At 49.5% G+C, this 24,971-nt stretch overlaps 1 long non-coding RNA gene across 2 annotated transcripts; it reads left to right on the top strand.

Moving 5' to 3' along the window:
• LOC141582542 (uncharacterized) lies at positions 1-24,005 on the top strand. Of its 2 annotated transcripts, none has more exons than XR_012515400.1 (3): positions 1-80; positions 14,034-14,177; positions 23,337-24,005. It is a non-coding gene; the product is annotated as an uncharacterized LOC141582542 (long non-coding RNA). The 2 variants fall into 2 exon arrangements; XR_012515401.1 differs by lacking the exon at positions 23,337-24,005 and adding an exon at positions 20,414-21,647.
• Positions 24,006-24,971: the final 966 nt, after the last annotated feature.

The following is a 24,971-nucleotide window of genomic DNA, read 5'->3' as shown; positions in this document are numbered from 1 at the left end:
CCTCGCCCGGGCTTCTCCGCGGCTCCTGCACAGACACGCGCCCCTCCGGGCTCACTGGCGCCCCCCACTGCCCTGGAGAAGTGAGTCTACAAACCCTGAACGCCCCGCAGGCAGAGAGAGGCGGGGCGCGCCCCGGGAGGGAGGTCGCGGGAGTCCCTGCGTTCCCGCAGCCGCGGTGGCCGTCGGCTGCTCTCGGCGCCCCAGCCCGGGCCCCGGCCTCTGGGCGCTGTGCACGTGCTGGGGAGGGGGCGCCCACCCCTGCTCCCAGCGCTCAGAGACGCCCCCCTCCTGCCGCCGGCTCCTGGCGGGTGGGGGGGGGGCGCTGGCGGGAGGACACACGCCCCCGAGCCCCGGGGTCCAGGCCGCCGGCCCCCCGCGCGCCTCCGCCCCCGCGTCCTCTCCCGCCCACGTGCTCCCGGCCGCGCTCCCGGACCCCCCCCCCCCCAGCACGGCCGCCCGGCTTTCCCTTCCCTCCTCTCTGGGTCCCTGTGTCCCTGTGACCCGCTCATCCGCTAGAATAAAGGTCGACGTTTCCAACTACCCCCAAAACAGCGGGGCGGTCTCGGGGCCTGGCGGAGGGCGCGGGTTCGCGGGCGGGGCCTGCGCGGGGGGCGCCCGCCGTCCCGCCGGCCTCTGTTTGCGTTTTCTCGTCCGGAGCCGTCCTGTGTTCCTGGAAGACGCGAGGCGCGTTTCCCTTCAGGGGAGGGAGGGAGACGAAGGAGACACGGAAACCGTCCGGTCCTGCGGACGGCGCAGAGCGGAGCGGGGCCGGCTGCAGGGAGGGACGCCAGGGAGCGGCCGGGACCCCGACAGGGGCCTGCGGGCTGGGGCCGCCGGAGGGCGCGCGGGGCGCGGGGCGCGGGGCGCGGGGCGCGGGGCCCCTCCAGGCCGGGGGAGGCGGGCGTCCCGCAGGCAGGGCCGCCGGGCGGGGCGCGGGGCGGCGACGCGGCGCTGCTGCGGGGCGGGCTTCGGGGACAGGCGGCATCTGCCCGTCGCCAGGAAGGCGCTGTTCTCCGTGTCCCGCCCGGCCGGGCTCCGGGGGCGCCGAGGGGAGCGACAGACATGTCTCCGCTCTCATGGGGCAGGAACGCTACCGGAAACAAGCGGTGGCTTCTGTGATCGGCACTCGTATCCACTGAGGTTCAGAGAGGGCGGGTGACCTGCCCGAGGACACACAGCGGGAGGTGAGGGGACCGGGATCCCAGCCAGGTCCGTGTGACCCCGTCTCCTTTCACACGGCCTCCGCCGGCACACTTGGCTCCCGCGGGGCCTTGAGCAAGGGCTCCCCTCTCCGGGCCGTCAGTGTCCCCGTGCTCCCCTCTCCGGGCCGTCAGTGTCCCCGTGCTCCCCTCTCCGGGCCGTCAGTGTCCCCGTGCTCCCCTCTCCGGGCCGTCAGTGTCCCCCTCCCCTCTCCGGGCCGTCAATGTCCCCCCCCCTCCCCTCTCCGGGCCGTCAGTGTCCCCGTGCTCCCCTCTCCGGGCCGTCAGTGTCCCCGTGCTCCCCTCTCCGGGCCGTCAGTGTCCCCCTCCCCTCTCCGGGCCGTCAATGTCCCCCCCTCCCCTCTCCGGGCCGTCAGTGTCCCCGTGCTCCCCTCTCCGGGCCGTCAGTGTCCCCGTGCTCCCCTCTCCGGGCCGTCAGTGTCCCCGTGCTCCCCTCTCCGGGCCGTCAGTGTCCCCCTCCCCTCTCCGGGCCGTCAATGTCCCCCCCTCCCCTCTCCGGGCCGTCAGTGTCCCCGTGCTCCCCTCTCCGGGCCGTCAGTGTCCCCGTGCTCCCCTCTCCGGGCCGTCAGTGTCCCCGTGCTCCCCTCTCCGGGCCGTCAGTGTCCCCCCCCCCCGGGCCGTCAGTGTCCCCATCTGAAAAGCGGCCAGCACGCTGGAGCCCTGCAGGGCTGCGGGGAGCATCGCATGTCCGGACGTGAAGGACGCTCAGCTCTGTCTCTCGGGCGAGCCGGCTGGGGGTGGGGGAGCAAAGACCACCGGGTGCTGCGGAGGGACTGGCACAGGGAAAGGAGGCGGGACCGCAGCTTCCCTCCCTGCTGCCGCCCCCTGGCAATAACCGGGTCCTGCCGAGGGTGGGTCTGCACCGCCTTCCGCTTGCACAAGCCCCTGAGCAGAAAGGCGCCTCGAGGGAGTGTTGTCTGGTCCTCCCTGGCCCCATTTTTCGGATGCCCAGAGAAGGGAGGGACTCCTCCTTAGGTCGTCCAGGGCAGAAGCTTGGGCTGGGCTGGAATTGGCTTTCAGGTTAGGGTGCTTCCCTCCAGCCCTGCGGTACCCAAGAAGCCCCCAGTCAGCTTCAGAGCAAGAGAGACAGAGCTCTGCATCCTCTGCTTGATGCCACCACCTCCAGGGAGGCTTCCAGGGTCTCCTCCAGTAGGAAGTGGTCTCACTCCTGCCCTGCAGTCCCACACTCGAACTCTCCTTGCTCCTGCCCCCACCAACCTTGACTGACCTTCTGCCCACAGCAAATCAGGCGCAGGGCCCCCTGAGGCACGGGGGATGGTGGAGAACCATCGTCACCACTCAGGGAGCATGTGCCAGGGCCCACTCTGTGCTGTGGCTCTACCTACGTCCTCTCACTTGAACCTCGTACGAACCTCAGCAAATTGGGGTTATTTTGATCCCCATTTTTCAGGTGAGGAAAGGGGCGCAGAGGTTGTAACTTTTAGAGGCTGGACGAGGATTCAAACCCAGGTCCGTCTGTGCTCTGGAGAGGTCCCAGCATTTGGAGGTGAAAACTACCCCCATGGCCATATGACAGTCCAGTGTGACCGGACACTGAAATAACCAGTCCAGGGGGCTTGTGGGCTGGGGCCTCAGCTTCACTGCTGTGCTGGTGGGTGATTCAGGCCAGGCCCATCCCTCTCTGGACCCTGGTTCCTCATCTATGTATTCTGTGAGTGTGTGTGTGTGTGTGTGTGTGTGTGTGTGTGTGTGTGTGTGTGTTCTGGGCTACCTCAGAGATCAATTCTGGCTTTGAGTGTGGTATGTCCCATCTTGGGCAGGTCCCAAGGCTTGGGCCCTAGGATGGAAGAGTTTTGAAGGGCATGCGGAGCAGATGCGTATGGCAGTGGGGGAGGCAGAGCCCTGGCGGGAGTTGGGCCCCTTGGGAGCACCTCTTGCTTGTGTGGCAGTGTGTAGGGCTGAGGATCAAGGGGAGGCGTGGACTGTGAGGGCACGGGGGATCCGGCTCTGGGACAGGTATGGGGCTGGTCCTAGGGCCTGGATGGGTCTCGCTTCGCTGCCTGCCACAGAGAGGAGTTTGTCTTACAGGAAACATCCTCATCCATCAGCAGCAATGGGACACTGATAGCGGCCACTCCCCGCCAGCCCAGGCTGGAGGCAGACTCATAAATCCCACTCCAGGCCGGGCTATAAATTCCTGTGATTCACATCCGGCTTCTTGGAGGACAGAGACATTTGGGGCCGTGGCGCTGGCCAGCCCGCCTGATTCCCAGTTGAGTGCTCCTTTTACGGAAGCATGCTCTCTGCGGTGTGCAGAGCTCCTTCCTCCAAAAGCACATGTGGATTCGGAGGAGGGCTTTTGGAGACTACGCCCTAACACGCCTCCTTCCCTACCAGCTCCCAGCGCCCGGCACCCTCACTGGCAAGCACGTGCAGCACAGATCTGGGGTGTGCAACCACTCGGCACACTGAAGCACACACGTGGGCAGCGTCACAACATAGAAGCTCACCGGCACACAGAGGCATTTGCACCAGCTCCCTGCACAGTCATGCCTGTGGACCACCCGTGCTGCTCATGGAGACAGGGCTTGCTCACTAATCTCCAGCAATTTCCCCACCTAAGAGCCTTCCATGGCTCCCTACTGCCTACAGGATCGAGCCCCAACAAGTCGAACTCTTCAGACTATGAAGGTTCTCCAGCCTATGCCCACCCTCCCACAGAGCTCTTCCTCATTCTGTTTCTGTTCCCTGCTTTGGCCGGTGGCTGTCCTCAGTGCCCACACTACACCTCTGCCCACACTGCAGCTCTTTACTCAGATACCCTCCAATTCCTTGCCAGGTAAGCCTCAGTCATGCCCCGGACCACAGTGAAGTCAGGCTGCCTTGAAGAAGCTCTCCCAGACTGCTCTTTTCCCCAAGGCAGGGCCGTGAGTTGCCAAATGTCTCCTGGGTGTCAGTGAGACTGGAGTCGGAGCAGGCATCAAACCTTACCTCGTATATGTCACACCTCACCGTAGACCTGGGTGCCAAATACCCTGAAGAGTCTGAACTCACATTGGCAGTTCGCAAAGTGCTCCGACAGCCACATCTGCAGTTAACACGGCATCTCTGTGGCCACTGTCTCCCTTGATCCCCACAACTAGCAGAATCCAATTATAAAGATAAATTTAAGGGCACAATTCTCTACTAATGACTCCCCCAGACAAATCATTACTTGGATAGCAATGAATCAACTAAAAATGGAAGTGAGAACAGTCCTTTTTGCAATAGATGCATGTTTAGGAAACTATTAAATGAAGAGGGTTCAGAAACAAGGGGGTAAATGGCATGCTAATTTGGGGTTGAATGGAGTAACGGGATGATCTTGAAATATAAGAATCCTGCTTAATGGGGCTTGTCTACTTGCAATTCGATAAACTAATATACGTAAATTCAAAGAGATAAAGGACATGAGCAGTCAGAACAAAATCACAGAAATAAATTTAGCAAAGAGGCATCACAGTTGAGATAAGGGTCACTGTGCCACGTCTGATACTTTTAATTCCCGAGTCATGGGGATGGTAAGCCAGGGAACAGAGTCTTCTGACTGGAAGCTAAATCTACCTGGGGTGGGTTCAGCGAGCCTGTTCAGACTCAAGAAGCGAAAGCAGATGTTGCATGGTTGAAAATATCCCGATTACAAGGGCGTTTTCAAAGACAATGGTCCTTGGAGAAAGAGAAAGTTGTGTATTTTAAAAGAAAAAGAATGAAAAGGAAGAATGGAACAAGGAAGGAAAAGTGACCAGAGGGTAGGGTGACCATATGTTCTGGTTTGCAAGGTACAGCTAAGGTTGTATCTGCTGTCCTGGTGCAATTATAATAGTGTCCCTTTCACTCTCCGAAGCGTCTGGATTTGGATGATAAAAGCATACGATCACCCTACCAAAGAGAGGGAATTAGCCAGAAGGCCCCTGTGTTCATTTCAAAGGCTGTGTACCGATCCGCAGCCCAGCTGAGCCCTGCGCCCCACCGCTGCCTCGCCTTACCGCGCCCTGCCGGGGTCTCCAGGAAGGCCGGGGCGGACCCTCGGCTCCCGCGCTGCTCTGGTGCCACCTGCAGGTTATGTGGGGGAACAAACTGGTTTTGGAGGTAGGTCTCGATAAAACAGAAATCGTGGTGGGAGTCATTTACACCCTGTGAGAGTCATCTGCCACTCCCTTTTCTTCTCAGACCTTTTAGCCGAAGCTGGTTATGAGAGAGGATGGGGAGGGGAAAAGGGTTGGGTTGAGCACTCTTGGGACTTGCACTGTTTCTTGCCGACGCCCTGGCACAGTGTGAATGTCAATCTAGATGGAGAGCTCTTTGCATGTTCCTCTCTATTCCCTTGATCACCAATACTGATTCCCAAGGCAGACCCGGGAGGGCTGGACTGAAGGATCTTGAGGTAATAGAAGACAGCTTGGCTTTGGATTTCAGGTCAAGTTCTGCTGATGACTTGCTGTGTAAGATCAGACAAGTGAGTTCACCTCTCTGTACTTCACTGACCTCATCTGTAAAAGGCTGGTCTGGACTAATGACTCAGTCTCAAAAAAAAAAAAAAAAAAAAATCATTAATCTAGTCTCAGCCAGGCTGGAGTGGAGTGCAGTGGTGTGATCTTGGCTCACTGCAACCCCCACCTCCCGGGTTGAAGCAATTCTCCTGTCTCAACCTTCCAAGGAGCTGGGACTACAGGCACATACCACCACACCTGGCTGATTTTTCTATTTTTTATTAGAGACGGGGTTTTATCATATTGGTCAGACTGATCTTGAACTCCTGACCTCCGGTGATCCACCCACATCAGCGTCCCAAAGTGCTGGGATTACAGGCGTGAGCCGCCACTCCCAGCCTAATGATTTTCTTCAGGTTTTTCAATTGTTTTTTGTTTTAACATTATACTGAATTCTTCCTCCAACAGTATTAAAGTATAATCGATAAATAAAAATATGCAATTTTATTGTGTATTTTTGTAAATATTGTGTATATTTACACAATGTTCAGTGTGATGTTTTGATATATGCATACATTGGGAAATGGTTAAATCAAGTTAATTAAGATTTCCATCACCTCACATGCTTATTATTATTATTGTAGTAAGAACATTTAAGATCTATTTGCTTAGAATAATAGTGTTTACTAGAGGTTAAGAAAGAGTGAATGGAAGCCAAGCTTTCTGACCCTCGAATATTTTAGAATGTCATTGTTCTGCCCCCACTCCTGATGAATAGTTTGGCTGGAAATCCTGCTCTAATTTACCCGTAACTTCTCCTCACTTGGGAAATGTTGCTCTATTATTTTCTAGCTCCCAGTGTTGTTGGGAAGAAGTCGGTGTCATGCTGAGTCTTGATTCTTTGTATATGACCTGTCTTTTCTCTCTGGAAGGTTTCAGAATTTTTCTCTCTATCCTTAGTCCTTTTCCGAAATTTCCTGATGTGCCTTCTTGTGGATCTGTCTTCATTCACTGAGCTAGTCACTTGGTAGACTCTTTTGAACTAGAAAATTATAGCCTTTTATTGTAGGAAGCCACCAGCAGGTTTGTGTGAGCTGCGTCACCGCATTCTGTTCTTGCAAGGATAGAGGTCTCAAGGCCCCGGGAACCTTATAAGTGGATGGCGGGGAAGCGGGGTCTGAGGTGAATTCAACAAAGCGGCCGCACCCACTGAGCTCATGTCCCAGGGCCAGGCTCTGCCTGAGGACAGTAGATGTGGGTGAGATCCACTTCCTGCCCAGTCCCATGTGGGGCTCAGGACACACATGGTCCGGGAGGCCCCCAGCCCCGGGCTACATTTACATGCATCTACCCGCACCCAGCATTCGATGAGCCACAGGACAACTTAAGGGAAGGGGCAGCTCCAGAGAGCAGGATAGGAGGGAGGGAAATAAGCATGGGGTGGGGAGTGGCCGTGTGGGGAGGGGCAAAGGCAGGCCGTGTGTGCGTGCGTGTGTGTGTGTATGTGTGTGTGTGTGTGTGGTATTGGGGGAAATGTGGGGAGCATCTGTAGTTCTGTATGTCCCCTTTTCTGGCCACTGCACCCCTTTTTCATAGTTTTTCTTCCCATCATGGACGGCATGTCTCTTTCTCCTCCAAAGTCTTAAGTTGAAGCCATAATCCTCTGTGTGGCTGTATTTGGAGATGAGACCTGTCAGGAAGTCATTAAGGTTAAATGAGGTCCTAAGGGTGGGGCCCTGATTCAGCAGGATTCGTGTCCTTATAGAACGAGACACAGAGAGTGAACTCTCTCCGCGCAAATACAAAGGAGGGCAGCCACCTAGGGGCCGAGAGAAGAGGCCTCAGAATGAAACCAACCTTGTGAGCAAGTTGATCTGGGATTTCCCAGCTTCCAGAACTGTGGGAAATAAGTGTTTGTGGTTTGAGGCACCCAGGCTGTGGTATTTTGGCACGGCACCCTGAGCGGATGAATATGTCTCCACATCCTACTTCAACCCCATGACACTAGAGGGCTTGGCCATTTCAGTGTCCGAGCTACCCAGCCAGCCCAGACCACACCAAATCAAGCAGAAACTTGCTTCTGGAATTTTCTGAATAGGAACTCATGGAGGGGAGCTCCATCCTTTCTTGGGGCCAAAGCCAGGGAGATGGAAGCCTCGCGCTGCCGAGAACCTGCTTCCCACCCTGTGAAGGAAGTTGCTGTGAGAGCACAAAGCTGATCTGCAGACTGCGGGGGAGACAGAGACCAGGGAAGGAGCCTGCAAATCCTCACAGCGCTGGGGACTCTGAGGCCAGGTATTCCTCAGCCCGGACTGTTCCCTGCCCTGCCCGTGGCTAACTTACGGACCGATGAACTTCCCCTGTTGCCTGAGCAAACTCAGGTGAATTTTCTGTCACTCACGCCCAAAGAGCCCTGACTGCAGTGGCAGGGCATGGCAGGGCATGGCAGGGCCGGGCCGGCCGGGCAGAGGACGGTGTGGGTGTGACAGTCAGCTGTGACAGGCACACAGGAAGGGCAGTTATCACGTGGCCTCCCTGAGGTCTCCCTTCAGCCTCAACGGTGAGCAAGGCTGCACTCACACGCCCAGGAGGTCAGAGTGAGGGGTCTGCTCATAGGTGCCATGCTCAGAGCCGTCTTTCCATGGGCCAGACTCTGTCTTCGAGGGCTTTGCCATCAGAGACAGTTTTAGTCACATCTTGGGTTCACTTGATCAACTGCTGCTCTCCTAGTTTCACGATCTTCAAACTAGGCTTCCCCACGTGGATGCTACGAAGCCATAGGCATCCTGGCCAGAAGCTGGGACCACGGAAAGGGGTCCTGCCGGTGCGCTCGGTTTCCAGAGGGCAGGACTGAGTGGGGTGGGAGGAGCCCAGCCTGGGCAGCTGAGACACGTACACCACTCTTGATCCTTCTCCTGGAACTTTTCACCCTGAGGGTGAAACTTGAGAGTTTGGGTCCCAGTGGGGTACACATGGGAAAGACAATGCCCGTGTCCCCAACTAGTTTCCCATCAGAACTGGTCATTGCACCAAGCACCTTCCTCCATTAGAACTGGACAGACCAAGGGCCACTTTCCCAATGGATGTGTCTTCTTGGTCCATCGCATGCTCCCAACAGGGCTCTCTCCCTGGGATGGGAAGGCGCCATTCCAGGGCAGCCCTTTTGATCCAGCCTCCAGCCAAAGCCAGTCCCCCTGCCAAGCAGGCCCCAGAGTTACACTGGAGGGTGACAGTCCTCATCTGAAGATTTCTTGCTGAAAATGGTCCATTTCCTGCACAAGTACAGCCTGGCAGTGTAGCTATTTATGCCTAGCGTTCCATTATTGGAACGCTAAGCTTGTGGGAGTTATTTACATCCTACTGCTCAGGGTCATCGCCAAGGTCTGATTTTTCATGAACAGCATTTTCAACCTCCAGTATAAATGAGTTAATTCAAAGTAAACGCAGAAGAAGACTGCTGCTTGTCTCAACGGCTCGGAAATTGTGCTATGTAGAGCTTTTTTGTTTGCTGAAAATTGTGCTTTCAGACCTGTGCAGATTAACCCAACAGATGCAGCAAGTGCACGTGTAGGGCACCAACCAAGGACAAGTGTTTGCCTGCGTGCACACACACAGCAGAAAATTCAGAAATAAATATTTTAATTTCAGCTATCATAGAAGTTCCGTGTCATTTCTCAAAAAACACAAATCTGATGCTATGATTTACTCTTGATTTTATTTAGAACTGCTTAAGAAAGAGGGGAGCTGAGTGTGGTGGCTCATGCCTGTAATCCCAGCACTTCGGGAGGCTGAGACAGAGGATTGCTTGAGCCTGAGAGTTCAAGACCAGCCTGGGCAACGTGGTGAAACCCCATGTCTACAAAAGATACAAAAATAAGCCAGATGTGGTGGTGTGTGCCTGTGGTCCCAGCTGCCCAGGAGACTGAGGTGGGAGATTCATCTGAGCCTGGGAAGTTGAGGCTGCAGTGAGCTGTGATTGTGCCACTGCACTCCAGCCTGGGTGACAGAGAGAAACCCTGTCTCAAAACTAAAAAGAAAAATAAAGAGGAAGGAAGGGAGGGAGGGAGAAAACACTGCCTTTTGCTGTCTCCATGTTGTGTCTGCCTTGGTTTCCCCATATTCCCCCAGGTTGCAGGGTCTGGGAGAACTACAGGAATTGAGAATCGGCCCTCCCACCCAGCTGCTCTCCTTGCCTGCTGGGAAGTCTTTGAGCCTTCCTTTTGGCTATAGGCCTTGACATAACTCATCAGTCCAGGGATTGAGGGCAGGAGCGGGGCTCCTGGGCTTTGTAGTTACACAGACTTGTATTCAATTCCCAGCTCTGTGATGTTGGAAAATGATCTGATCCATAGTTGGTTACCCCGTGAAGTGGAGAAAGTGCCCCCCTAGCTGGCAGGATCTCTTTGAGGCTGAAATGAGAGAAAGCTGGGCAACAAGTGAGTTCCTTCTGCCCCATCTCTGTGACCTGGCTCTGCAGTATCTCCTTGGTCCTTTGAATTCTCAGCTTTAGCTCTCTTGCTCCTGCGCCTTCTCTCTCTCTCTCTCTCTCTCTCTCTCTCTCTCTCTCTCAATCTCTCTCTCTCTCTCTCCCTCTCTCTCTCTCTCCCATCCTGGCTAACTACTCTGCTTCTCCCCACAGGTTAACCACCCTCCCCTGTGCCCAGTGGGTAATGAAAGTCTTCCCTGGCTGTGCCAGCATCGCCTCGTTATCTCATTTCTTTTCTGCATTCAACAGTGATGAAGCCCAGCACAGTCTCCCTCTCCCCTGCCCCGTTTCCCCCACCAGGTCACTGTGAGCTCTTACGAAGACCTCCCCAGTAGTTTCCACTTTGACCTCTTCCAACCACCCATCCTGGTATTGCAGCCATATTCATCTTTAAAAGCCCAATATCATTAAGTCATTCTCTTGCTAAATCCTGCAATGGCCTTGACTCACCCTTGGTCCGCGGGATCTGGCCCCTGCCTGCCTCTGCAGCCTCCTCTTGCTTCACTCTTTCTCTCACACCCTCACTAACCCTCCCTCCTACCTCAGGACCTTTGCACATGCTGTTCTGTCTGCCAGAAACACTTCTCTTTGACAGTGAACGCCTTCTCAAATATCCCTCATTTGGGGTGTTGACTACCCACCCATCAGATTAGGCCCTTCACTGGATGCTCTTGTATCTCCTTATACTTTCTCAATTAGATAAATTTTGATCATGTGATTTATGGCCATTTCCCCTACTAGACTGTAAGCTCCATGACATCAGGGGCCAGGTCGGTATCTTTTCACCATTGTAACCCCAATGCGTAGCGCTGTGCCTGGCACAAACTAGGGCCTATTTGGAACAAGTGTGTAGGCTGTGTAGGCTTGCAGCGCCTGTGGAAGTGTGTGAATAAACGTGAGAAGCAGAATGACTGCCTCCCCAGCATAGCTGAAGTGTCTATTGGGTGTGTCCAGGCAGCTTTCACACACCGGGTGGCATCAGAGGGAAGCGACTATGAATAGTCACCTGTAGGATCATACAGTGTCTGCCTTGCCTCCCTCAGTGCAGGGCCTCTGGGGAACAGGGACATGGGGCCGGGACATGGGGCATGGTGCAAGGGGTTGCGACAGGAAGCCTCAGGGAGGAACAGCAGTGACTCAGTCCCTTTTTGGCATGGCACACTGCTTCTCCAGGCATGGAAGTCCGTATTCCCCACTCACACACCCAGTCAGCTGGATGCTTCTCACTTGAGCTTGTGGCATTTGGCATGTAAAAAAAAAAAAAAAAAAAAATGCGATCCAAGATGGCTGATCACTAGCAGCTCGGGATTGTAGCTCCCAGTGAAAGCGCAAAGAACGAGAGGACGCCACACCTTCACATGAATTCTTGTTGCTCACGCACCAGGAGATTCCCAGCGGAGGAGCTCCACGGGTCGCCAGCGCGACTCTTGTGACCAGCGAGGCGGTTTTGCCGGCGCCTCGGAGCGTCAGTTCTCGGTGCAGAGTCGGAAAAGCACCATCAATCTTAACGCCGCTGATTGAGTCGGCGCAGTGGGTTGCTCAGATTTCGGCGCTGAGAATCAGTAAGTTGGACGTCCACTCAGAAACCCAATTATAAAGACCACAGATGGATAAATCTACAACGAAGGGAAGAAAACAGTCAAAAAAGGCTGAGAATACCCAAGATCAGAACGCCTCTCCCTCAGCTGAGGATCACAGTTCCTCATCAGCAACGAAACAAGGCTTGATGGAGAACGAGTGGGTTCCAATTACAGAAGCAGGCTTCAAAACGTGGATAATAAGAAACTTCTGTGAATTAAAAGAACTTGTTCTAACACAATCTAAAGAAACTAAGAACTTTGAAAAAAGGTTTGACGAAATGTCAACAAGAATACAAAATTTAGAGAGGAAAATAAGTGAATTGATGGAGCTGAAAAACACAATACGAGAACTACGTGAAGTATGTACAAGTTTTAACAGCCGAATTGATCAAGCAGAAGAAAGGATATCAGAGGTCGAAGATCAACTCAATGAAATAAAACAAGAAGACAAGACGAGAGAAAAAAGGATAAAAAGGAACGAGCAAAGTCTCCAAGAAATATGGGACTATGTGAAAAGACCTAATCTACGCTTGATAGGTGTACCTGAATGTGACGAAGAGAATGAATCCAAGCTGGAAAATACGCTTCAGGACATTATTCAGGAAAATTTTCCCAGCCTAGTAAGGCAGGATAATATTCAACTCCAGGTAATACAGAGAACACCACAGAGATATTCCTCAAGAAGAGCAACTCCAAGGCACATAATCGTCAGATTCACCAGGGTTGAAATGAAGGAGAAAATACTAAGGGCAGCCAGAGAGAAAGGTCAGGTTACCCACAAAGGGAAGCCTATCAGACTTACAGCAGATCTCTCAGCAGAAACCCTACAAGCCAGAAGAGAGTGGGGGCCAATATTCAACATCCTTAAAGAAAAGAATTTTCAACCCAGAATTTCACATCCAGCCAAGCTAAGCTTCACATGTGAAGGAAAAATAAAGTTTTTTGTGAATAAGCAAGCACTCAGAGATTTCATCACCACCAGGCCTGCTTTGTAAGAGCTTCTGAAAGAACCACTACACATATGAAAGGAACAAACAGTATCAGCCTTTCTAAAAAAATTATCAAAAAGAGCATCAATATAATGAAGAATTTACATCAACTAATGGACAAAATAGCCAGCTAAAGACAGTATTAAACTCACATATATTATTATTAATTCTAAATTTAAATTGACTAAATCCCCCAATCCAAAGACAGGCAATTTGAATAAAAAACCAAAACCCATCAGTATGCTGCATCCAGATCCATCTCACATTCAAGGATACACAAAGACTCTAAACAAGGGATGGAGAAAGATTTACCAACCAAACAGAGAGCTAAAATAAATAAATAAAAAGCAGAAGTTACAATTAAGCAACAAAGATCAAAAGAAGCAAAGAAGGACATTATATAATGATAAAACGATCAATGCAACAACAAGAAGAGCTAAAGATCCTAAATATATACGCACCCAATACAGGAATACCTAGACATATAGGACTTATAAAGAGACTTAGACTCCCACATAATAATAGTGGGAGACTTCAACATTAATATTAGACAGATCAATGAGACAGAAAATTAACAACGATATTCAGGTCTTGAACTTAGATCTGGAACAAGTAAATGTAATTAACATTTATAGAACTCTCCACTTTAAATACACAAAATATACACTCTTATCAGTACCACATCATATCAATTTAGAAGTTTAAATGAAATCTTGGTTGGCTCCTTGTTTGTTATTCTCTTCCCACATTTTCTTTCATGTCTCCATTATTAAGGACAATTATAGGCATACCCATATTTAGACTGCATTCTAGCCTGGGCAATAAAGCAATACCCCCATTCTCTCTCCCTCTTTCTCTTTCTCTTTCTTCCTCTTCTTAAAAAAAAAAAAAAAAAAAAGAAAGTGAAATTTCCTAGTACAGAGGAAAGAATTGGTGTTCCGGAAGTTATACTACCTGGGTTTCCCAGCTCTGTAACCTATTAGCTGTGTGACTTTGGGCAAGTTTCGTAACTTCTCTGAACCTTGGTTGTTTTCCATCAGGAAAATGGGGCTGAGGCTAAATAAGGTCTCTGGTTCTTGTGAGGATGGAAGAGCATGTATGGGAAGTGCTTGGTACCTTAAAAAAAAAAAAAAAATGCATTCCTGGTCTTCCAGCGTGGATCTCATGGTAAGTGGACACACGAGGTCTGATGAGGATGAGTGTTTCAGTGAAGACGTCTGGATAACTTTTAGGATAAGTATATCCCAAATTTTGCATGGGATATACTCATACAAAAAACTATTAGATATTGTAGGTTAACTGCATGTACTATTCTTTCCTTTGCTCAGTCTGGCAACCCTAAGCCTGGGGCTTCCTCACGTCACCGTGGTGCTGTTGTGCTCTCCCTTGATGACACCACACTCGGCTCTCAGGCTACATAGAGGAGCGAGACAGGACCCTTCCCTCAGGAAACTCACAGCCTAATACAAGAGGTAAGAATCTGACCAGAGATCTCCAGAGCAATACAAACTCTGATAATATGGGAGGCCATACTGGTTTGAGAATTTAGAAGAGATCACCAATCATGGAACAGAATAGGAAGTCCAGAAACAAAGCTGAATTCTTTTTAAACCTTTTTTATTTTTATTTATTTATTTTTTTTTTTTTTGAGACGGAGTTTCGCTCTTGTTACCCAGGCTGGAGTGCAATGGCGCGATCTCGGCTCACCGCAACCTCCGTCTCCTGGGTTCAGGCAATTCTCCTGCCTCAGCCTCCTGAGTAACTGGGACTACAGGCACGCACCACCATGCCCAGCTAATGTTTTGTATTTTTAGTAGAGATGGGGTTTCACCATGTTGACCAGGATAGTCTCGATCCCTCGACCTCGTGATCCACCCGCCTCGGCCTCCCAAAGTGCTGGGATTACAGGCTTGAGCCACCGCGCCCGGCCTTAAATTTTTTATTTATTAATTTTTTTTGTGATGGAGTCTCACTCTGTTGCCCAGGCTGGAGTGCAGTGGTGCGATCTTCACTCACTGCAACCTCTGTCACCCAGGTTCAAGCAACTCTCCTGCCTCAGCCTCCTGAGTAGCTGAGATTACAGGTGCCTGCCACCATGCCTGGCTAATTTTTATATTTTTAGTAGATGAGATTTCACCATCTTGGCCAGGCTGGTCTTGAACTCCAGATCTCGTGATCCACCCACCTCGGCCTCCTGAAGTTCTGGGATTACAGGAATGAGCCACCACGCCAGGCCACAAACCTAAATTTTTATAAGAATATATTGTTTAAGAGTGTGATAAAGGTGGCATTTAAGACCTCTTGAGCAAAGAAGAATTAGTCTATAAGTTTTGTTAGAGGAATTCATTAACTACCTGAAAAAAATTTAATTAGAATCATTACTGCTTTAAACCTCGTGCCAGAAACCAATTTCAGTTGTTGTAAAGATGTTAACAAATAAAGCTGTAAACATACTAACAAAACATGCAAATAAAACTATAAACATACTAACAAAACATGCAAATAAAACTATAAACATACTAACAAAACACTAACAAGTAAAACTATAAACATACAAACAAAACATATTAACAAATAAAACTATAAACATACAAACAAAACACACCAGCAAAGAAAACTATAAACATACTAACAAACGAAACACACCAACAAAGAAAACCATAAACATACAAACCAAAAAAATGAATATTTACATGACCTTGGGGATTATGAAGGACTTTCTAAGCATGATGCTCAGTACTGTACAGAAGGTACAAAGAAAATTGTTCTATTTATTGCAAATTATTATTATTATTATTATTATTTTTTTTTTTTTTTTTGAGACGGAGTTTCGCTCTTGTTACCCAGGCTGGAGTGCAATGGCGCGATCTCGGCTCACCGCAACCTCCGCCTCCTGGGCTCAGGCAATTCTCCTGCCTCAGCCTCCTGAGTAGCTGGGATTACAGGCACGTACCACCATGCCCAGCTAATTTTTTGTATCTTTAGTAGAGACGGGGTTTCACCATGTTGACCGGGATGGTCTCGATCTCTCGACCTCGTGATCCACCCGCCTCAGCCTCCCAAAGTGCTGGGATTACAGGCTTGAGCCACCGCGCCTGGCTGCAAATTATTATTTCAATGGCTTCTTTTATAGATGAAAAAAGTTTGGCTCTGGCTCTAAGAGGTAAAGAAAGTTACCCTGGGAATTAACTAATAAAACACTTTATCTTTTTTTAAAAAAATGTAAGTCTTGTCGGGCACAGTGGCTCACGCCTGTAATCCCAGCACTTTGGGAGGCCGATGCAGGTGGATCACGAGGTCAAGAGATCGAGACCATCCTGGTCAACATGGTGAAACCCCATCTCTACTAAAAATACAAAAAATGAGCCGGGCATGGTGGCGCGTGCCTGTAATTCCAGCTACTCAGGAGGCTGAGGCAGGAGAATTGCCTGAACCCAGGAGGTGGAGGTTGAGATGAGCTGAGATTGTGCCATGGCACTCCAGCCTGGGTAACAAGAGCAAAACTCTGTCTCAAAAATAAAATAAAATAAAATAAATAGGCCGGGCGTGGTGGCTCAAGCCTGTAATCCCAGCACTTTGGGAGGTCGAGGTGGGTGGATCACGAGGTCAAGAGATGGAGACCATCCTGGTCAACATGGTGAAACCCCATCTCTACTAAAAATACAAAAATTTAGCTGGGCATGGTGGCACGTGCCTGTAATCCCAGCTCCTCAGGAGGCTGAGGCAGGAGAATTGCCTGAACCCAGGAGGCAGAGGTTGCGGTGAGCCGAGATCGCGCCATTGCATTCCAGCCTGGGTAACAAGAGCGAAACTCCGTCTCAAAATAAATAAAATAAAATAAAATAAAATAAAATAAAATAAAATAAAAAAATGTAACTCTTAAGCTTTGGAGTATGAAATTGCAGTCAGTTGGTACAGCCCAAAACAAGCATCAAGAGAACAAGGGGCTCCATGAGCCAATCAATGCCCTGGGTCCCTGGAGATGCAGGTTCGAACCTGTAGGAAATAGCCATCATATTGATTAGTCTTTTCAAATGCTTCTATCACTGGACTGAGTCCAAAGGATACCCTCCTGAAACATTGTAAAGTTTATTGCAGCTACGATTTATCGAGCACTTGCCATGTGTCTGATCATATACTAGTGTACTAATTGCATGCATTATTTCATTTGTTTATTTGTTTATTTATATTTGAGATAGAGTCTCTCTCTGTCGCCCAGGCTGGAGTGCAGTGGCGTGATTATGGCTCACTGTAGCCTTGACCGCCTGGGCTCAGGTGGTGCTCTCCCCTCAGCCTCCCAAGTAGCTGGAACGACAGGCATAAGCCACCATGCCCAGCTAATTTTTTAAGAGACATTTTTGTAGAGGTGAGGTCTGGCTATGTCGCCCAGGCTAGTCTTGAACTCCTGGCTTCGAGCAATTCTCCTGCCTCAGCCTTATTATTTCATTGACTCCTCACCATCATCCTATAAGAGTGCCTGGGGGTAGGCGTTCCACACAACAGCGATGTAATCACCTCCACTCATAGGTGACAACGAGACTCAGTGTAGTCAAGCAACTTCTCAAAGGCCACACTGCTGGAGTGTGGCTGAGCCGGGATGAGGACCTGGGACGGGAAAGCTGGCGCGCCAGTAAATGAGAGAAGTCTCTGAGGGTTCAGGATGGCTTCCTCCCGATAAATCTTCCTCCAGAGGTTCTAAAACAATGACAGATCCATCCTTCATAAAGCAAACAAAACTAGAGCCCCTTCCTTTTAGGGGGCTGGGGAAAGGTTAGCTAAGCTCCAGGGCATCCATTTCAACCCTCCATGTTTATAAGGCAACTGCCAGCACAGCACCCCAAACCTAAAGAACCTGCACAGCTGTCTCTGCGGGGCATGGCATGTCCAGGATGTCAAGATTTTCCAGTGCGTGCTTACCGGCCACTGGCATCGCCATCTGTCACAGGTTCAAAGGCAGCTAGGCCCGGCCTGCTAGGCACCAGCCTGAGAATCTGCTGCGCTTTCCCAACCAGTTTATCTGTTGTTTACAGTCAAAGATGCCGTGAAAAGAAGGGGGTGGCGGGGGAAAGAGTTCTGATTTGAGGTCCCCGATCTGGGCAAAATCTCCTTCCCCAGTCTCGGGAATCAGGGGACTTCATCTGTAAACACAGGCTCAAGCCATGTCTGCCAGCCCCCGCTTTCACTAGGTGCCACCCTCTGCTTCTCCTCCATAGATAGCCTAGAGCTGCCGGCAGTCCCTTAGGATCTGTGGCCTTGGGCCTGGCTGAATTTATTCCTCTCCAAAGAGCCATCTCTAGGGCCAGAGGCGGGCAAAGCCTAACTCATTCCTGGACACCAGTTCCTTTGCCTGACTTTCAGTGATTCGTACCTTACCCTGGGGTTTTATGTTTCTTGTCTTAACACTCTCATTTCTCGTTTCTCCACAAGTTGAATTGCTCACTCCAGGCAACTGAAGCATGCTCTTCTCGACACAGATAGCTCTAGGCACATGTTGGAGTGGTGGGGTCGGGGAGAGCAGTATGTCAATTTCATTGATCAACAAAAGTGATGGCTCCACTGCCAAGTAAACTTGATACTGCCTGAACCTCTGCGTTCAAGAGCCTTCTAGACAAAGGGCTTTGAGCTGAAACCCGAGCATGCATGCGTATGCATCTCCCTCGGTCTGATGAGCTAATGGGGATACTTGCTTGTTATCCTTGAGCATTTTCTTGCCTCATTAATGCACAGTTGTAATCATAGCTAATAACGGTTAAAGCTGAGGACTTTCCCGGGCCAGGCAGTGTGTTTTAAAGTTTTCACATAGACTCTCATTGAATAATTTCTATTTTTCAAATCAAGAAACTGAGGCTATCACCTTTGGGATGAAGAAAAAGAAAGAAAGGGAGAGAGAAAGAGAGAGAAAGCGAAAGAAAGAGAGGAAGGAAGGAAGGAAGGAAGGAGGGAAAGAAACGGACGCTGAGAGCTCTATTTCAAGCGTTTCACAGCCTGCAAGTGGCTAAGTTGGAACTGGGACCCAGGCGGTCTTGCTCCGGGATCCTGTGTCCTTACCCATTATCCAGTGTTGGGTACAAAAAATTAATGTGTACACATTTTCAACTATAAGTGGGTGACATATTTTAACTATATTTTAAGTGGGTGACTTTCAGTTTGGGGGTATTCTACTTACACAGTCTATTGAGCTGGATATTAACCGAGAACAAATGGAAACTAATGAACTCTGAAAACCATAAAACATGAGCCACATGACGTCACTGCAAAAGACAAAACAGCACATAGCTTTCTTGTGAATGTGTTTTGCTGACAATCCACGAACTAACTAATCATCAGCCTTAACTCAGCAGTGCTCTGTTCCCTTGGGACACACACACACACACACACACGCACACGAACACGCACATGCATACACACACACACACACACACACACCAAGTTGGTGACTGTGTCACCTACAAGAATTCAGATCCTGGATTGATAGGTGACAAGGCACTTCATAAGCAACGCAGATCAATTAGAAAAGCAAACTCCCAGATTCAGAGACCAAGAGTAAAATAATGCAGTTAACAATTGCCGGAATGTCCAGAAGCAGAAGAAATGCAAAGACAGCAATGGGCCGGGCGCGGTGGCTCAAGCCTGTAATCCCAGCACTTTGAGAGGCCGAGGCGGGTGGATCACGAGGTCAAGAGATCGAGACCATCCTGGTCAACATGGTGAAACCCCGTCTCTACTAAAAATACAAAACATTAGCTGGGCATGGTGGCGCGTGCCTGTAATCCCAGCTACTCAGGAGGCTGAGGCAGGAGAATTGCCTGAACCCAGGAGGCGGAGGTTGCGGTGAGCTGAGATCGTGCCATTGCACTCCAGCCTGGGTAACAAGAGCGAAACTCCGTCTCAAAAAAAAAAAAAAAAAAGACAGCAAACTTGTATCAGGTGGTACAAAAGGTGAAAAGGGGAGCCCCTGGGAGAAGAAAGCTTGAATCAGGCAGACGTCCCATGGGGTTAGTGACTTGTGCAGGGCCAGAGAGTCAGGCTGGGACTGGGTTCTGGGACTCCTGCCTCTTGCGTCCTTGCCAGCACAGCATAAGCCAAGATGCAAAATGGAAATGGGGAAAAATACGTTCAGCACAGATGACAGGTTTGGGTGCCTTAGGACAAATAAGGCATGAGGAATAGCTGCTGTGGAAGAGGGGAGTTGCCACGGTTATCATGCTTACCGGACTCTCCACAGAGGAAACAGTGAGAAAGCAGATGTCAACTTTATCTCCCACCTCTGCGCCCAGCCTCCCTACTCCGACTTGCTCTTCTGCGCCAGAATGGGCTTAAGAGCACAGATGCTGGAGCCAGGCTGCCTAGATCCAGATCCTGGCTCTTTTTGCTACTAGGGGTGTGAACCGGGGCTATTCCCCAACCTGTCTGTGCCTGAGTTTTTCCATCTATACAGTGGGAATTATAACAGTATCTATTTGGGAGCATCGCTGGAAGTATCAAATGAATGAATACAGATTAAGAGCTTAGGACTGTGTATGGCAGCGCACTGAATAAGCCCTCTCTAAGGCTTAGCTGTCACTACAGTCATCACTACTCCTTCCTGAATCTAAACTTTGTGCTTCTTGCTGTTTTTCCTCTGGCTTTTTGAATCAAAAACCTTTTTACTCAAAACCTTTTCAGTCATTCCTTTGGTAGCATGAAACTTCTACTTTGTTCATTTCAGGATAAAGTCAAACTCTTGGCCTGAGGATAAGATGTCTCGTGATCTAACCAAGCCCAGCTGTCCTGCCTTACCTGCCTGCATTCTGTGTTCACGTCATCTGGCTTCTGTACCTGCATGGGCTGTCACCTTTACCCCCACTCCCTGCTGGCCTGTCTCCTGGCTAACTATTGTTTTTTCCACATTCCTCAGTTTAGATGTCACATTCCTGAGGAAGCCACTTTATCCCCATCCACCCCTGCCCCTGGACACCCAGACTGCATTCGATGTGCCATGGGTGAGGTACATATTCCCATGGCACCCCAGTTTTCTTTCTATCCTGGCGCTGATTACACTGACTCTAATTGTCTTTCTGCCTAGGACTCAAAAAATCGGCACCTTGGGACACAAACTGTGGCTTTTATTTTGGTCCCTGTGCCCTCCCAGATATGCCTTCTTCTGTCTTCTGTCCCACCCTCTGCCCTGGAGGTCAGCCTGACTGGACTGGAGGTCAGTCTCCAGGACGGAGGGTGGGACACAAGACAGGAGATTGCTTCTGTAGGGTTCCGAGGCCCTCTGGCTTCTGGTTGGTTTGGGCCAAAGGGAGACTGGGGGAGGGGAGGGCAGTCAGGGCGTTTGTTCCTGCAGCTCCCTCCCTCCCTAGGGGATGGCTGTAGGCTAGCAGCCTCCCTCATGGCAATTCATAGAAGCATTCCTCAAATTATCTGGGGTGAAGAGCTGGTTTGTTTTATGTCACTTCCAATGAAGTGCACCATAGTACTTTTATAAACTACAGTGAAACATGAATTATTAAAATATTCATTATTAGAAAAATTAAAAAGCAGTAATTTGCAAGATATAATACCAGATTTATATTCCTAGATTTGAAGTCCTAAAGTTGTATTAAAAATAGATAATCAGCCGGGCGCGGTGGCTCAAGCCTGTAATCCCAGCACTTTGGGAGGCTGAGGAGGGTGGATCACGAGGCCGGGAGATCGAGACCATGCTGGTCAACACGGTGAAACCCCGTCTCTACTAAAAATACAAAAAATTAGCTGGGCATGGTGGCGCGTGCCTGTAATCCCAGCTACTCGGGAGGTTGAGGCAGGAGAATTGCCTGAACCCAGGAGGCGGAGGTTGCGGTGAGCCGAGTTCGCGCCATTGCACTCCAGCCTGGGTAACAAGAGCTAAACTCCGTCTCAAAAAAAAAAAAAAAAAATAGATAATCAGGCTGGGCATGGTGGCTCACACCTGTAATCCCAGCACTTTGGGAGGCTGAGGTGGGTGGATCACCTGAGGTCAGGAGTTTGAGACCAGCCTGACCAATTTGGTGAAACCCCATCTTTAAAAAAAAAAAATAGAAGGCCGGGCGCGGTGGCTCAAGCCTGTAATCTCAGCACTGTGGGAGGCCGAGGCGGGTGGATCACGAGGTCGACAGATCGAGACCATCCTGGTCAACATGGTGAAACCCCGTCTCTACTAAAAAAACAAAAATACAAAAATGAGCTGGGCATGGTGGCGCGTGCCTGTAATCCCAGCTACTCAGGAGGCTGAGGCAGGAGAATTGCCTGAACCCAGGAGGCAGAGGTTGTGGTGAGCTGAGATCGCACCATTGCACTCCAGCCTGGGTAACAAGAGCGAAAACTCCGTCTCAAAAAAAAAAAAAAAAAGATAATCAGGAAACCCTAACATAGGAAAAAAATTACAAAAAAACTGCATACATTGCTCATTGAAAGTCTGCATATAGGTGATTAACATAGAAAATTGCTGCTCCATGCCCAAGTTCTTATAGTTTCATAGTCATATCTAAATACAAAATGATGGAGAGCTAGTAATTGCCCACATTAAATGCCTACAATAGCCTCAAAGAACAATACATATATCAGTATTTTAAGTTTTTGATGTAACAAGCAACTTGCTTTTTAATTTATCTAATCTAGGTTGGATTGACAACATTGATACCCACGTAGTATCATGTACACATAAGTGGTTTCAACATTAAGAAAAATTAAACTTACAGTAGGAAAATAGGAGTTTTAAAAGGTATGTTTTAAAAACTGGCATAGAAGAAGAGATGTGAAGCAATTTCAGCAGGCTCAGGCTATTCCTTTTTTATCTCTATAAAAATGAGGTGGACCAGGCTTGCTGGCTCATGCCTGTAATCCCAACACTTTGGGAGGCTGAGGAGGCAGATCATCTGAGGTCAGGAGATCAAGACCAGCCTGACCAAATGGCAAAACCCCGTCTCTACTAAAAAATACAAAAATTAGCCAGGCATGGTGGCAGATGCCTGTAATCCCATCTACTTGGGAGGCTGAGGCAGGAAAATCACTTGAACCTAGGAGGCAGAGGTTGCAGTGAACCGAGATTGCACCACTGCACTCCAGCCTGGGTGAGTCAGCAAGACTCGCTCTCAAAAAATGAATAAAATGAGGCAAGGCTGCTGTTTTCAAGATTTATCTCCAATCCTTTATTAGAAGCCAGCATGATCAATTTATTCTATCAAGTGATATTTCTGAATCCTTTTTCTTTTTTTTTTTTTTTTTTTTTTTTTTTGAGACGGAGTTTCGCTCTTGTTACCCAGGCTGGAGTGCAATGGCGCATCTCGGCTCACCGCAACCTCCGCCTCCTGGGTTCAGGCAATTCTCCTGCCTCAGCCTCCTGAGTAGCTGGGATTACAGGCACGTGCCACCATGCCCAGCTAATTTTTTGCATTTTTAGTAGAGACGGGGTTTCACCATATTGACCAGGATGGTCTCGATCCCTCAACCTCGTGATCCACCCGCCTCGGCCTCCCAAAGTGCTGGGATTACAGGCTTGAGCCACCGGGCCCGGCCTCTGAATCCTTTTTCTATGTGTGAATGTCCTTTTGATTAAAAGGACAACTGAAAATGTTCTATCGGATTTATAAGATGTTTTGTGTTAACTTTTTTGTGTGTGTTAACAGATGTGCAGTATCAGAATGATCACCAACTTCGCTGATAACTGTTAAGAAATTGAATCCACTATCCCGATTTACAGAAATTCTGTTCTTCTAAGCTTGTGCTTCTTCCTTTCATGAAAGTAGTAATGTCATTAAAATACTCAAGATGTCAAACAAGAAAGCAGATCTGGCTTGTCCAATCTACAGCCTGAAAAGGTTGGGACCAAACTGATGTTCTATCTTGCAGAAGCAGAGATTCACTCTATCCTTCAAATCTTCTTGACAGAATTTTCCCCTTAAGTAACTATCGTACGTCAGCATATAATTACAATTTGTCTATGATCAGCATTCCATATTATCACACAGCAAAGAAAACAATCTCAAACTGAACACATTAGCAAGCCTTTATGTAATTAACACTTTTGACTATGCCGCCTAGCACACTGAAAGTTTAGCTGATACTCATTGATTAATTCATTCATTTGTTGCTATGGGTGGTACCACAAGGAACCTGACTTCTCAAGAAAGAAAGCAGTGTATTTACTTGCATTCTGGTGCAAGCTTTTTCTTTTTTTTTTTTTTTGAGACAGGGTCTCCCTGTGTCATCCACTGCAGCCTCAACCTCCTGGGCTCAGGCGATCCTCTCATCTCAGCTTCCCTAGTAGCTGGGACCACAGGTACACACGACCATGCCTGGCTACTTTTTGCATTTTGTAACAACAGAGTCTCGCCATGTTGCCCAGGCTGGTCCTTGAACTCCTGGGCTCAAGCGATTTGCCTGCCTCTGCCTCCCAGCCTCCCACAGTGTTGGAATTACAGGCACGAGCCACTGCGCCCAGCCCTGGTGCAAGCTTCTCGATCTGAGTTAAGTATCCCAGAATGTTTCCCTGTCATTTCAGCTGCATCATCTGAACACATTCCTACATAAAACTAAAACTCCAAACTACATTTTCCGACACCAATCACATACTTTGATGTGATGGCAATGTTGAATTGTTACGAAAGTTTCTAAACATCTCCTTTGAATTGCCATACATACCTTATCATAGACTGGTAACAGTGTGCAGACCTGCGAGACGCGCACAGGTGTGCAAATCAAACTTTGAATCACATTGCTCTCCCTGAGTCTCTCATTCCAACTTCCAGGAATCACTCCCTCCCTCGGGTCTTCAAGCCTACGGATGGTAAGAGCTTGGTTGCGACTAGCTCTCACTTACTGCACTATTCCCCCACAGCTTCACCTCTAGAAATTGTTCTTTTGTTCATAAGTCTCCTCCTTGAATTATCCTAATCTGCCTTCTGAATTTCCCTTGGGAAGTGTTTTGTGATACAACCTCCTAACATCGTACCCTGTCCAGCACAGACGAGAAGAGTAATACATGTTTACTGAACAGATGACCTGACATTATTTTGGAGAAAGAAGATACCACCTCTCAGGAGGTTAAGATAAGGAGAGGACCCGAGGCACAGCAGGAACCCAGGCTTCTTCCTTACATGGTCATTATCCCCTCCAGATTTGGGGTCCTAGGCCAGAGCAACCAACAGCTCCTACAACACCTTTGTGCAAATTAGAAAAGGCCTCGACTGTGGAAGGACAAACCGACCCCCCCACCCACTCCGCCCAAAACGCTTGGCTTGAAGAATAGAGCGTGGGCTGGC

The sequence above is a fragment of the Saimiri boliviensis genome, chromosome 2 (genome assembly GCF_048565385.1).
Source record: "Saimiri boliviensis isolate mSaiBol1 chromosome 2, mSaiBol1.pri, whole genome shotgun sequence".
In the NCBI taxonomy this organism is placed as follows: domain Eukaryota; kingdom Metazoa; phylum Chordata; class Mammalia; order Primates; family Cebidae; genus Saimiri; species Saimiri boliviensis.
This window is presented reverse-complemented; position numbering and strand designations above follow the sequence as displayed.